The 12,478-nt window shown below is 64.1% G+C and overlaps 4 pseudogenes; all 4 read left to right on the top strand.

The window, feature by feature from the left end:
• The first annotated feature begins 263 nt into the window (after positions 1 to 263).
• LOC142864630 (uncharacterized) lies at positions 264 to 382 on the top strand (annotated as a pseudogene).
• A 3,529-nt stretch (positions 383 to 3,911) lies between these two features.
• On the top strand, positions 3,912 to 4,030 carry LOC142864629 (uncharacterized; annotated as a pseudogene).
• Positions 4,031 to 7,559: 3,529 nt separating this feature from the next.
• LOC142864545 (uncharacterized) lies at positions 7,560 to 7,678 on the top strand (annotated as a pseudogene).
• Positions 7,679 to 11,205: 3,527 nt separating this feature from the next.
• LOC142864628 (uncharacterized) lies at positions 11,206 to 11,324 on the top strand (annotated as a pseudogene).
• Positions 11,325 to 12,478: the final 1,154 nt, after the last annotated feature.

The raw sequence follows: 12,478 nt of genomic DNA, 5'->3' as shown, positions 1-12,478 counted from the left end.
AGGAGGCGAGGTGAGGAGAGGAGGGGGGCTGGAAGGTCTCCACCTTGGCGGGTCCAGCCGTGGAGGCGCATCGTGTCTGTGTGTGTGTGTGTGTGTGTGTAGACAGCCCCCCATCCCACCCCGCCCCGCCACGTCCCTCACCTCAGTCCTCCGGAGTCCGCCCGACCGGGCCGGCGAACTCCACAGGCCCGGCGCGGGTCAGCGCTATCGCGGGGAAGCGCGGTGAGGCTGGCCTCTTGAGCGGGGCAGGGGCGCCCTCCGCGGTCTACGGCCACACCACCCCGAACGCGCCCCATCTCGTCTGCTCTCAGAAGCTAAGCAGCGTCGGGCCTGGTTAGTACTTGGATAGGAGACCGCCTGGGAATCCCGGGTGCCCTAGGCTTTTTTTTTTTTTTTTTGCCTGTTGCTCTGTCCCCTTGCTGGGAGCGCGGCGGCGGGGCGGCCGTCCGGCGGATCACCCCCACCCTCAGCGCCCGCCGCGGTGCCTGCCGCCCCAGCCCGCACCGTGGGGCCTCCTCTTGTCCCAAGCGGGGACACCGCCGCCACGGGGCAGCATGCGTGCCATCTGGACTGTCAGGTCTCAGACCAAAGGTCTGGTCTGTGGGAACCGACACGCTGGAGGAAACCTCGAGAGTCTGAGAGGGGAGGGAGTTCCGGAAGGATTCCAGGATGTCACTTTGAGCGAGTATGTGACCAGAACTCGTCCCGTTGCTTTTGGGGTTCTATGGGCTACACGCAGGAATCTCTGGTGGTGGCACTGGAGGTTGGGGGATCCGGAGTCACACCCAGACCTGCTCGACAGGCCTCCTTTTACTTTTCTTTTCGGATTCATTTTCTTAGAAAGTGTCTCTTATCTCTATGATTGCATTTTCTTTTCTCTCTCTTTTCAAGCAGATGATGGGAGTACAAGTATTGAGGTGACATGTGTTGCCCGTGCCCCCCTCCCCCCTGTCTCCTTATTTATTTCTCATTTTCTCCCAGCGTATTGTGGGGGTACCAATGTTCAGGTCGGGTGCATTGCTCTTTCCCCGCCTCCCCCCTCTGGTCAGAGCTTCAAGTGCGCCCATCCCCCAGTCGGTGCGCACCCACCCCCTCCCTAATGCATGTGTATGCCCACCCCCTCCCCACGCCCGCCCGACACCCACCCGATGAAGGTGATTCCTCGCTGTCCACTTAGGTGTCCATCCGTTCGTACCAATTTGCCGGTGAGCGCGCGCACGTGGTGCTCGTGTGTCCGTTCTTGGGATACCTGGCCTACTGGAACGGGTTCCAGCTCTGGCCAGGAGAACACGAGAGGCGCGCTCTCACCGCTGCTCCTCACAGCCGAATGGCACTCCGTGGTGTCCACGCGCCGCATGTTATTAATGCACTCCTGGATGGATGGGCACTCGGGTCGCTTCCACATCTTTGCGATTGTGAATTGTGCCCTAACTGTCACCCTACCCCTTACCCAGCCCGTCTCCTCTGCCCCTGCCTGACGCGCTCCTCCCCCGCCAGGCCCGTCACTGTCCTCGGCCCCTGCCCCTGCCTGACCGGCCCCTTCCCGCCCCGGCCCGTCACCGTCACCGTCACCGTCACCGTCCTCTGCCCCTGCCTGACAGGCTCGTCCCCGCCCGGCCCACCACCTGGGCCACTGCCTGACTCGCTCCGCTCCTCCCCGGCCAGGCCCGTCACTGTCCTGGGCCCCTGCCTGACCGGCTCCTTCCCGCCCGGCCTGTCACCGTCCTCGGCCCCTGCCTGACACGCTCCTCCCCGCCCGTCACCGTCCTCGGCCCCTGCCTGACCGGCTCCTCCGTCGCCTGGGCCTTCCAGGGGCTTGGTGTGGACGCTGCTTCCAGGAAGCCCTCCAGGAACCCGGCAGCAGGGCGGCCGCAGCAGTCTGGCGCAGGCATCGCTAAGTCCCCTGCCGGGGACGGGGACGTGCCCCGCTGTGCCGCGGGGGGCCCAGCCTGGTGTCTTCCCTGAGGCCCTGGGGCTGCCGCTCCCCGCAAGGGGAGAGCCTCGGAGGTGGGGACCGCCTCCTGATGGGGACGTCCACGCAGCTCTCCACGTCGGATTCCGGGGCTCTCTGTCCTGCCTGAAGGCCCAGCTGGCCTGCGGGTCCTTAGAGTGGCAGAAACATCCTCAAACTGATATTGCGAGTCCGGTGGTTGTCTGCACTTTTGTGCTGGGCACCCCAGGGAGGCCCAGGGGCTGGCTGGACAACGCGGTCTGCTCGGGTGCTTTGGAGGAGCAACCGATGCCCTTTGGACTTTGGTAGCAGCGTCTCAGGTGTCTCTGAGCCCTGCGCCATGTCGGGGAGGAGGCGGGAGGGGCCGCGACCTGCAGTCGTGTTCCCGGGGTGGCACGGCATGTGGCTTCTTCCACAGGCTGCTTGGCCTGGGCTCCCTGCACCTGGGCCTTTGGGGGACTGGCCCTGTGCTTGCCAACGCTTCCTGCAGGGACCCGGAGCTGGGAGGTGGCATCTCCCAGCCCTGGGCCGGGCAGAGCCCCAGCGGGCCATGCCCACACCCTCTCTCAGCACGGGTCCCCCAGAAGGCTCCTTTGGGACCAGGATTCTCCTGCGGGTGACTTCTTAAAGTCTGGCCCCTGGATGGAGGGGCACCGGGAGTAGAGGAGCCGGAAGCGGAAGGGGGTGCCCATGCGAGGGGACATTTTCAGGCCAAGTACCAGCTTCAGCCTGATCCTCCTGGGAACCCCGGGGTGTACGTCCCACCTCCTGGTTGTCCCGCTCTGAGACAAGGAGCCGGGCTTCGCATTCCCCCAGCAGCCAGTCGTGGGCTGAGGACACCTGGGGCCTTGGGAACTCCCTGGCTTCTCTTTGGATTACCATTTGGAGCTGCTTGGGAATCCTGCCGCCACACACACCCGAGTGCAGGTGTCTTCTGCACGGACTGGGGGCCTCGCGCTTCTGAATGCCACTGGCTCGCCACCCACCCACGGGTGAACCTGGTCAGGGTGCTTTCTCTAAGGAGCAGACTCTGATCCGGGCGGGCTACCGGTGTCTCTGTTTGCTCGTTTCTTTCTTCCATTTCGGGAAAGTCTTCCTTACTGGGTGTGGAAATCTCCTATGCCTTTCCTCGCCTATTCTGTCAGCTTTAAAATTCTCTTTCAGTTGCCACCCTCACAGATGGATTAGGAAACTCTTTTCGGTGCCTTCATTAGTGAAATGACCTCAAGGAAGCTCGAATCCAATATCTAATCGCCGGCTTTTAGCAAGTCCACACCCGAGGGTGGTTGGGGTCCAATCCAGCCCCGGGCCAGGCCCAGGCCCCTTGGACTGGGCCACAGGAGGACACAGAGCAGGGTCCCGGCCCCCACGGGAGCGGTGCCGGCAGTTCTCCAAGGGCTTGGGGGTTTTCCAGAGGTAGGAGATGGAGGGGACTGATTTCTTCAGCGCCCCCCAAACCACCCCGCCCCGCCCCACCCCAGCCATGGGACACATCCCGAGAGACGCCCCTACACTCGCTCCCCTCCCCCATGCGCTGTGCCCCAGCCCTGGCCCTGGGGAATAGGCGGCAGCCCACCCACAGGGCGGGGGCGCAGCTGACAGGGGTTGTGCGGGAGGGCGGCCCCTGGCTGGGGTCAAAGGGTGAGCGCGCGTGCGCAGTCAGCGGCCGCGCGCTGGGGGTGGGGGCGGGTAGGTGAAGGAGGCGAGGTGAGGAGAGGAGGGGGGCTGGAAGGTCTCCACATTGGCGGGTCCAGCCGTGGAGGCGCATCGTGTCTGTGTGTGTGTGTGTGTGTGTGTAGACAGCCCCCCATCCCACCCCGCCCCGCCACGTCCCTCACCTCAGTCCTCCGGAGTCCGCCCGACCGGGCCGGCGAACTCCACAGGCCCGGCGCGGGTCAGCGCTATCGCGGGGAAGCGCGGTGAGGCTGGCCTCTTGAGCGGGGCAGGGGCGCCCTCCGCGGTCTACGGCCACACCACCCCGAACGCGCCCCATCTCGTCTGCTCTCAGAAGCTAAGCAGCGTCGGGCCTGGTTAGTACTTGGATAGGAGACCGCCTGGGAATCCCGGGTGCCCTAGGCTTTTTTTTTTTTTTTTTGCCTGTTGCTCTGTCCCCTTGCTGGGAGCGCGGCGGCGGGGCGGCCGTCCGGCGGATCACCCCCACCCTCAGCGCCCGCCGCGGTGCCTGCCGCCCCAGCCCGCACCGTGGGGCCTCCTCTTGTCCCAAGCGGGGACACCGCCGCCACGGGGCAGCATGCGTGCCATCTGGACTGTCAGGTCTCAGACCAAAGGTCTGGTCTGTGGGAACCGACACGCTGGAGGAAACCTCGAGAGTCTGAGAGGGGAGGGAGTTCCGGAAGGATTCCAGGATGTCACTTTGAGCGAGTATGTGACCAGAACTCGTCCCGTTGCTTTTGGGGTTCTATGGGCTACACGCAGGAATCTCTGGTGGTGGCACTGGAGGTTGGGGGATCCGGAGTCACACCCAGACCTGCTCGACAGGCCTCCTTTTACTTTTCTTTTCGGATTCATTTTCTTAGAAAGTGTCTCTTATCTCTATGATTGCATTTTCTTTTCTCTCTCTTTTCAAGCAGATGATGGGAGTACAAGTATTGAGGTGACATGTGTTGCCCGTGCCCCCCTCCCCCCTGTCTCCTTATTTATTTCTCATTTTCTCCCAGCGTATTGTGGGGGTACCAATGTTCAGGTCGGGTGCATTGCTCTTTCCCCGCCTCCCCCCTCTGGTCAGAGCTTCAAGTGCGCCCATCCCCCAGTCGGTGCGCACCCACCCCCTCCCTAATGCATGTGTATGCCCACCCCCTCCCCACGCCCGCCCGACACCCACCCGATGAAGGTGATTCCTCGCTGTCCACTTAGGTGTCCATCCGTTCGTACCAATTTGCCGGTGAGCGCGCGCACGTGGTGCTCGTGTGTCCGTTCTTGGGATACCTGGCCTACTGGAACGGGTTCCAGCTCTGGCCAGGAGAACATGAGAGGCGCGCTCTCACCGCTGCTCCTCACAGCCGAATGGCACTCCGTGGTGTCCACGCGCCGCATGTTATTAATGCACTCCTGGATGGATGGGCACTCGGGTCGCTTCCACATCTTTGCGATTGTGAATTGTGCCCTAACTGTCACCCTACCCCTTACCCAGCCCGTCTCCTCTGCCCCTGCCTGACGCGCTCCTCCCCCGCCAGGCCCGTCACTGTCCTCGGCCCCTGCCCCTGCCTGACCGGCCCCTTCCCGCCCCGGCCCGTCACCGTCACCGTCACCGTCACCGTCCTCTGCCCCTGCCTGACAGGCTCGTCCCCGCCCGGCCCACCACCTGGGCCACTGCCTGACTCGCTCCGCTCCTCCCCGGCCAGGCCCGTCACTGTCCTGGGCCCCTGCCTGACCGGCTCCTTCCCGCCCGGCCTGTCACCGTCCTCTGCCCCTGCCTGACACGCTCCTCCCCGCCCGTCACCGTCCTCGGCCCCTGCCTGACCGGCTCCTCCGTCGCCTGGGCCTTCCAGGGGCTTGGTGTGGACGCTGCTTCCAGGAAGCCCTCCAGGAACCCGGCAGCAGGGCGGCCGCAGCAGTCTGGCGCAGGCATCGCTAAGTCCCCTGCCGGGGACGGGGACGTGCCCCGCTGTGCCGCGGGGGGCCCAGCCTGGTGTCTTCCCTGAGGCCCTGGGGCTGCCGCTCCCCGCAAGGGGAGAGCCTCGGAGGTGGGGACCGCCTCCTGATGGGGACGTCCACGCAGCTCTCCACGTCGGATTCCGGGGCTCTCTGTCCTGCCTGAAGGCCCAGCTGGCCTGCGGGTCCTTAGAGTGGCAGAAACATCCTCAAACTGATATTGCGAGTCCGGTGGTTGTCTGCACTTTTGTGCTGGGCACCCCAGGGAGGCCCAGGGGCTGGCTGGACAACGCGGTCTGCTCGGGTGCTTTGGAGGAGCAACCGATGCCCTTTGGACTTTGGTAGCAGCGTCTCAGGTGTCTCTGAGCCCTGCGCCATGTCGGGGAGGAGGCGGGAGGGGCCGCGACCTGCAGTCGTGTTCCCGGGGTGGCACGGCATGTGGCTTCTTCCACAGGCTGCTTGGCCTGGGCTCCCTGCACCTGGGCCTTTGGGGGACTGGCCCTGTGCTTGCCAACGCTTCCTGCAGGGACCCGGAGCTGGGAGGTGGCATCTCCCAGCCCTGGGCCGGGCAGAACCCCAGCGGGCCATGCCCACAACCTCTCTCAGCACGGGTCCCCCAGAAGGCTCCTTTGGGACCAGGATTCTCCTGCGGGTGACTTCTTAAAGTCTGGCCCCTGGATGGAGGGGCTCCGGGAGTAGAGGAGCCGGAAGCGGAAGGGGGTGCCCATGCGAGGGGACATTTTCAGGCCAAGTACCAGCTTCAGCCTGATCCTCCTGGGAACCCCGGGGTGTACGTCCCACCTCCTGGTTGTCCCCCTCTGAGACAAGGAGCCGGGCTTCGCATTCCCACAGCAGCCAGTCGTGGGCTGAGGACACCTGGGGCCTTGGGAACTCCCTGGCTTCTCTTTGGATTACCATTTGGAGCTGCTTGGGAATCCTGCCGCCACACACACCCGAGTGCAGGTGTCTTCTGCACGGACTGCGGGCCTCGCGCTTCTGAATGCCACTGGCTCGCCACCCACCCACGGGTGAACCTGGTCAGGGTGCTTTCTCTAAGGAGCAGACTCTGATCCGGGCGGGCTACCGGTGTCTCTGTTTGCTCGTTTCTTTCTTCCATTTCGGGAAAGTCTTCCTTACTGGGTGTGGAAATCTCCTATGCCTTTCCTCGCCTATTCTGTCAGCTTTAAAATTCTCTTTCAGTTGCCACCCTCACAGATGGATTAGGAAACTCTTTTCAGTGCCTTCATTAGTGAAATGACCTCAAGGAAGCTCGAATCCAATATCTAATCGCCGGCTTTTAGCAAGTCCACACCCGAGGGTGGTTGGGGTCCAATCCAGCCCCGGGCCAGGCCCAGGCCCCTTGGACTGGGCCACAGGAGGACACAGAGCAGGGTCCCGGCCCCCACGGGAGCGGTGCCGGCAGTTCTCCAAGGGCTTGGGGGTTTTCCAGAGGTAGGAGATGGAGGGGACTGATTTCTTCAGCGCCCCCCAAACCACCCCGCCCCGCCCCACCCCAGCCATGGGACACATCCCGAGAGACGCCCCTACACTCGCTCCCCTCCCCCATGCGCTGTGCCCCAGCCCTGGCCCTGGGGAATAGGCGGCAGCCCACCCACAGGGCGGGGGCGCAGCTGAGAGGGGTTGTGTGGGAGGGCGGCCCCTGGCTGGGGTCAAAGGGTGAGCGCGCGTGCGCAGTCAGCGGCCGCGCGCTGGGGGTGGGGGCGGGTAGGTGAAGGAGGCGAGGTGAGGAGAGGAGGGGGGCTGGAAGGTCTCCACCTTGGCGGGTCCAGCCGTGGAGGCGCATCGTGTCTGTGTGTGTGTGTGTGTGTGTGTAGACAGCCCCCCATCCCACCCCGCCCCGCCACGTCCCTCACCTCAGTCCTCCGGAGTCCGCCCGACCGGGCCGGCGAACTCCACAGGCCCGGCGCGGGTCAGCGCTATCGCGGGGAAGCGCGGTGAGGCTGGCCTCTTGAGCGGGGCAGGGGCGCCCTCCGCGGTCTACGGCCACACCACCCCGAACGCGCCCCATCTCGTCTGCTCTCAGAAGCTAAGCAGCGTCGGGCCTGGTTAGTACTTGGATGGGAGACCGCCTGGGAATCCCGGGTGCCCTAGGCTTTTTTTTTTTTTTTGCCTGTTGCTCTGTCCCCTTGCTGGGAGCGCGGCGGCGGGGCGGCCGTCCGGCGGATCACCCCCACCCTCAGCGCCCGCCGCGGTGCCTGCCGCCCCAGCCCGCACCGTGGGGCCTCCTCTTGTCCCAAGCGGGGACACCGCCGCCACGGGGCAGCATGCGTGCCATCTGGACTGTCAGGTCTCAGACCAAAGGTCTGGTCTGTGGGAACCGACACGCTGGAGGAAACCTCGAGAGTCTGAGAGGGGAGGGAGTTCCGGAAGGATTCCAGGATGTCACTTTGAGCGAGTATGTGACCAGAACTCGTCCCGTTGCTTTTGGGGTTCTATGGGCTACACGCAGGAATCTCTGGTGGTGGCACTGGAGGTTGGGGGATCCGGAGTCACACCCAGACCTGCTCGACAGGCCTCCTTTTACTTTTCTTTTCGGATTCATTTTCTTAGAAAGTGTCTCTTATCTCTATGATTGCATTTTCTTTTCTCTCTCTTTTCAAGCAGATGATGGGAGTACAAGTATTGAGGTGACATGTGTTGCCCGTGCCCCCCTCCCCCCTGTCTCCTTATTTATTTCTCATTTTCTCCCAGCGTATTGTGGGGGTACCAATGTTCAGGTCGGGTGCATTGCTCTTTCCCCGCCTCCCCCCTCTGGTCAGAGCTTCAAGTGCGCCCATCCCCCAGTCGGTGCGCACCCACCCCCTCCCTAATGCATGTGTATGCCCACCCCCTCCCCACGCCCGCCCGACACCCACCCGATGAAGGTGATTCCTCGCTGTCCACTTAGGTGTCCATCCGTTCGTACCAATTTGCCGGTGAGCGCGCGCACGTGGTGCTCGTGTGTCCGTTCTTGGGATACCTGGCCTACTGGAACGGGTTCCAGCTCTGGCCAGGAGAACACGAGAGGCGCGCTCTCACCGCTGCTCCTCACAGCCGAATGGCACTCCGTGGTGTCCACGCGCCGCATGTTATTAATGCACTCCTGGATGGATGGGCACTCGGGTCGCTTCCACATCTTTGCGATTGTGAATTGTGCCCTAACTGTCACCCTACCCCTTACCCAGCCCGTCTCCTCTGCCCCTGCCTGACGCGCTCCTCCCCCGCCAGGCCCGTCACTGTCCTCGGCCCCTGCCCCTGCCTGACCGGCCCCTTCCCGCCCCGGCCCGTCACCGTCACCGTCACCGTCACCGTCCTCTGCCCCTGCCTGACAGGCTCGTCCCCGCCCGGCCCACCACCTGGGCCACTGCCTGACTCGCTCCGCTCCTCCCCGGCCAGGCCCGTCACTGTCCTGGGCCCCTGCCTGACCGGCTCCTTCCCGCCCGGCCTGTCACCGTCCTCTGCCCCTGCCTGACACGCTCCTCCCCGCCCGTCACCGTCCTCGGCCCCTGCCTGACCGGCTCCTCCGTCGCCTGGGCCTTCCAGGGGCTTGGTGTGGACGCTGCTTCCAGGAAGCCCTCCAGGAACCCGGCAGCAGGGCGGCCGCAGCAGTCTGGCGCAGGCATCGCTAAGTCCCCTGCCGGGGACGGGGACGTGCCCCGCTGTGCCGCGGGGGGCCCAGCCTGGTGTCTTCCCTGAGGCCCTGGGGCTGCCGCTCCCCGCAAGGGGAGAGCCTCGGAGGTGGGGACCGCCTCCTGATGGGGACGTCCACGCAGCTCTCCACGTCGGATTCCGGGGCTCTCTGTCCTGCCTGAAGGCCCAGCTGGCCTGCGGGTCCTTAGAGTGGCAGAAACATCCTCAAACTGATATTGCGAGTCCGGTGGTTGTCTGCACTTTTGTGCTGGGCACCCCAGGGAGGCCCAGGGGCTGGCTGGACAACGCGGTCTGCTCGGGTGCTTTGGAGGAGCAACCGATGCCCTTTGGACTTTGGTAGCAGCGTCTCAGGTGTCTCTGAGCCCTGCGCCATGTCGGGGAGGAGGCGGGAGGGGCCGCGACCTGCAGTCGTGTTCCCGGGGTGGCACGGCATGTGGCTTCTTCCACAGGCTGCTTGGCCTGGGCTCCCTGCACCTGGGCCTTTGGGGGACTGGCCCTGTGCTTGCCAACGCTTCCTGCAGGGACCCGGAGCTGGGAGGTGGCATCTCCCAGCCCTGGGCCGGGCAGAGCCCCAGCGGGCCATGCCCACACCCTCTCTCAGCACGGGTCCCCCAGAAGGCTCCTTTGGGACCAGGATTCTCCTGCGGGTGACTTCTTAAAGTCTGGCCCCTGGATGGAGGGGCACCGGGAGTAGAGGAGCCGGAAGCGGAAGGGGGTGCCCATGCGAGGGGACATTTTCAGGCCAAGTACCAGCTTCAGCCTGATCCTCCTGGGAACCCCGGGGTGTACGTCCCACCTCCTGGTTGTCCCGCTCTGAGACAAGGAGCCGGGCTTCGCATTCCCCCAGCAGCCAGTCGTGGGCTGAGGACACCTGGGGCCTTGGGAACTCCCTGGCTTCTCTTTGGATTACCATTTGGAGCTGCTTGGGAATCCTGCCGCCACACACACCCGAGTGCAGGTGTCTTCTGCACGGACTGGGGGCCTCGCGCTTCTGAATGCCACTGGCTCGCCACCCACCCACGGGTGAACCTGGTCAGGGTGCTTTCTCTAAGGAGCAGACTCTGATCCGGGCGGGCTACCGGTGTCTCTGTTTGCTCGTTTCTTTCTTCCATTTCGGGAAAGTCTTCCTTACTGGGTGTGGAAATCTCCTATGCCTTTCCTCGCCTATTCTGTCAGCTTTAAAATTCTCTTTCAGTTGCCACCCTCACAGATGGATTAGGAAACTCTTTTCGGTGCCTTCATTAGTGAAATGACCTCAAGGAAGCTCGAATCCAATATCTAATCGCCGGCTTTTAGCAAGTCCACACCCGAGGGTGGTTGGGGTCCAATCCAGCCCCGGGCCAGGCCCAGGCCCCTTGGACTGGGCCACAGGAGGACACAGAGCAGGGTCCCGGCCCCCACGGGAGCGGTGCCGGCAGTTCTCCAAGGGCTTGGGGGTTTTCCAGAGGTAGGAGATGGAGGGGACTGATTTCTTCAGCGCCCCCCAAACCACCCCGCCCCGCCCCACCCCAGCCATGGGACACATCCCGAGAGACGCCCCTACACTCGCTCCCCTCCCCCATGCGCTGTGCCCCAGCCCTGGCCCTGGGGAATAGGCGGCAGCCCACCCACAGGGCGGGGGCGCAGCTGACAGGGGTTGTGCGGGAGGGCGGCCCCTGGCTGGGGTCAAAGGGTGAGCGCGCGTGCGCAGTCAGCGGCCGCGCGCTGGGGGTGGGGGCGGGTAGGTGAAGGAGGCGAGGTGAGGAGAGGAGGGGGGCTGGAAGGTCTCCACATTGGCGGGTCCAGCCGTGGAGGCGCATCGTGTCTGTGTGTGTGTGTGTGTGTGTGTAGACAGCCCCCCATCCCACCCCGCCCCGCCACGTCCCTCACCTCAGTCCTCCGGAGTCCGCCCGACCGGGCCGGCGAACTCCACAGGCCCGGCGCGGGTCAGCGCTATCGCGGGGAAGCGCGGTGAGGCTGGCCTCTTGAGCGGGGCAGGGGCGCCCTCCGCGGTCTACGGCCACACCACCCCGAACGCGCCCCATCTCGTCTGCTCTCAGAAGCTAAGCAGCGTCGGGCCTGGTTAGTACTTGGATAGGAGACCGCCTGGGAATCCCGGGTGCCCTAGGCTTTTTTTTTTTTTTTTTGCCTGTTGCTCTGTCCCCTTGCTGGGAGCGCGGCGGCGGGGCGGCCGTCCGGCGGATCACCCCCACCCTCAGCGCCCGCCGCGGTGCCTGCCGCCCCAGCCCGCACCGTGGGGCCTCCTCTTGTCCCAAGCGGGGACACCGCCGCCACGGGGCAGCATGCGTGCCATCTGGACTGTCAGGTCTCAGACCAAAGGTCTGGTCTGTGGGAACCGACACGCTGGAGGAAACCTCGAGAGTCTGAGAGGGGAGGGAGTTCCGGAAGGATTCCAGGATGTCACTTTGAGCGAGTATGTGACCAGAACTCGTCCCGTTGCTTTTGGGGTTCTATGGGCTACACGCAGGAATCTCTGGTGGTGGCACTGGAGGTTGGGGGATCCGGAGTCACACCCAGACCTGCTCGACAGGCCTCCTTTTACTTTTCTTTTCGGATTCATTTTCTTAGAAAGTGTCTCTTATCTCTATGATTGCATTTTCTTTTCTCTCTCTTTTCAAGCAGATGATGGGAGTACAAGTATTGAGGTGACATGTGTTGCCCGTGCCCCCCTCCCCCCTGTCTCCTTATTTATTTCTCATTTTCTCCCAGCGTATTGTGGGGGTACCAATGTTCAGGTCGGGTGCATTGCTCTTTCCCCGCCTCCCCCCTCTGGTCAGAGCTTCAAGTGCGCCCATCCCCCAGTCGGTGCGCACCCACCCCCTCCCTAATGCATGTGTATGCCCACCCCCTCCCCACGCCCGCCCGACACCCACCCGATGAAGGTGATTCCTCGCTGTCCACTTAGGTGTCCATCCGTTCGTACCAATTTGCCGGTGAGCGCGCGCACGTGGTGCTCGTGTGTCCGTTCTTGGGATACCTGGCCTACTGGAACGGGTTCCAGCTCTGGCCAGGAGAACACGAGAGGCGCGCTCTCACCGCTGCTCCTCACAGCCGAATGGCACTCCGTGGTGTCCACGCGCCGCATGTTATTAATGCACTCCTGGATGGATGGGCACTCGGGTCGCTTCCACATCTTTGCGATTGTGAATTGTGCCCTAACTGTCACCCTACCCCTTACCCAGCCCGTCTCCTCTGCCCCTGCCTGACGCGCTCCTCCCCCGCCAGGCCCGTCACTGTCCTCGGCCCCTGCCCCTGCCTGACCGG

This window comes from Microcebus murinus, chromosome 25 (assembly GCF_040939455.1).
Source record: "Microcebus murinus isolate Inina chromosome 25, M.murinus_Inina_mat1.0, whole genome shotgun sequence".
Lineage (NCBI taxonomy): Eukaryota > Metazoa > Chordata > Mammalia > Primates > Cheirogaleidae > Microcebus > Microcebus murinus.
This window is presented reverse-complemented; position numbering and strand designations above follow the sequence as displayed.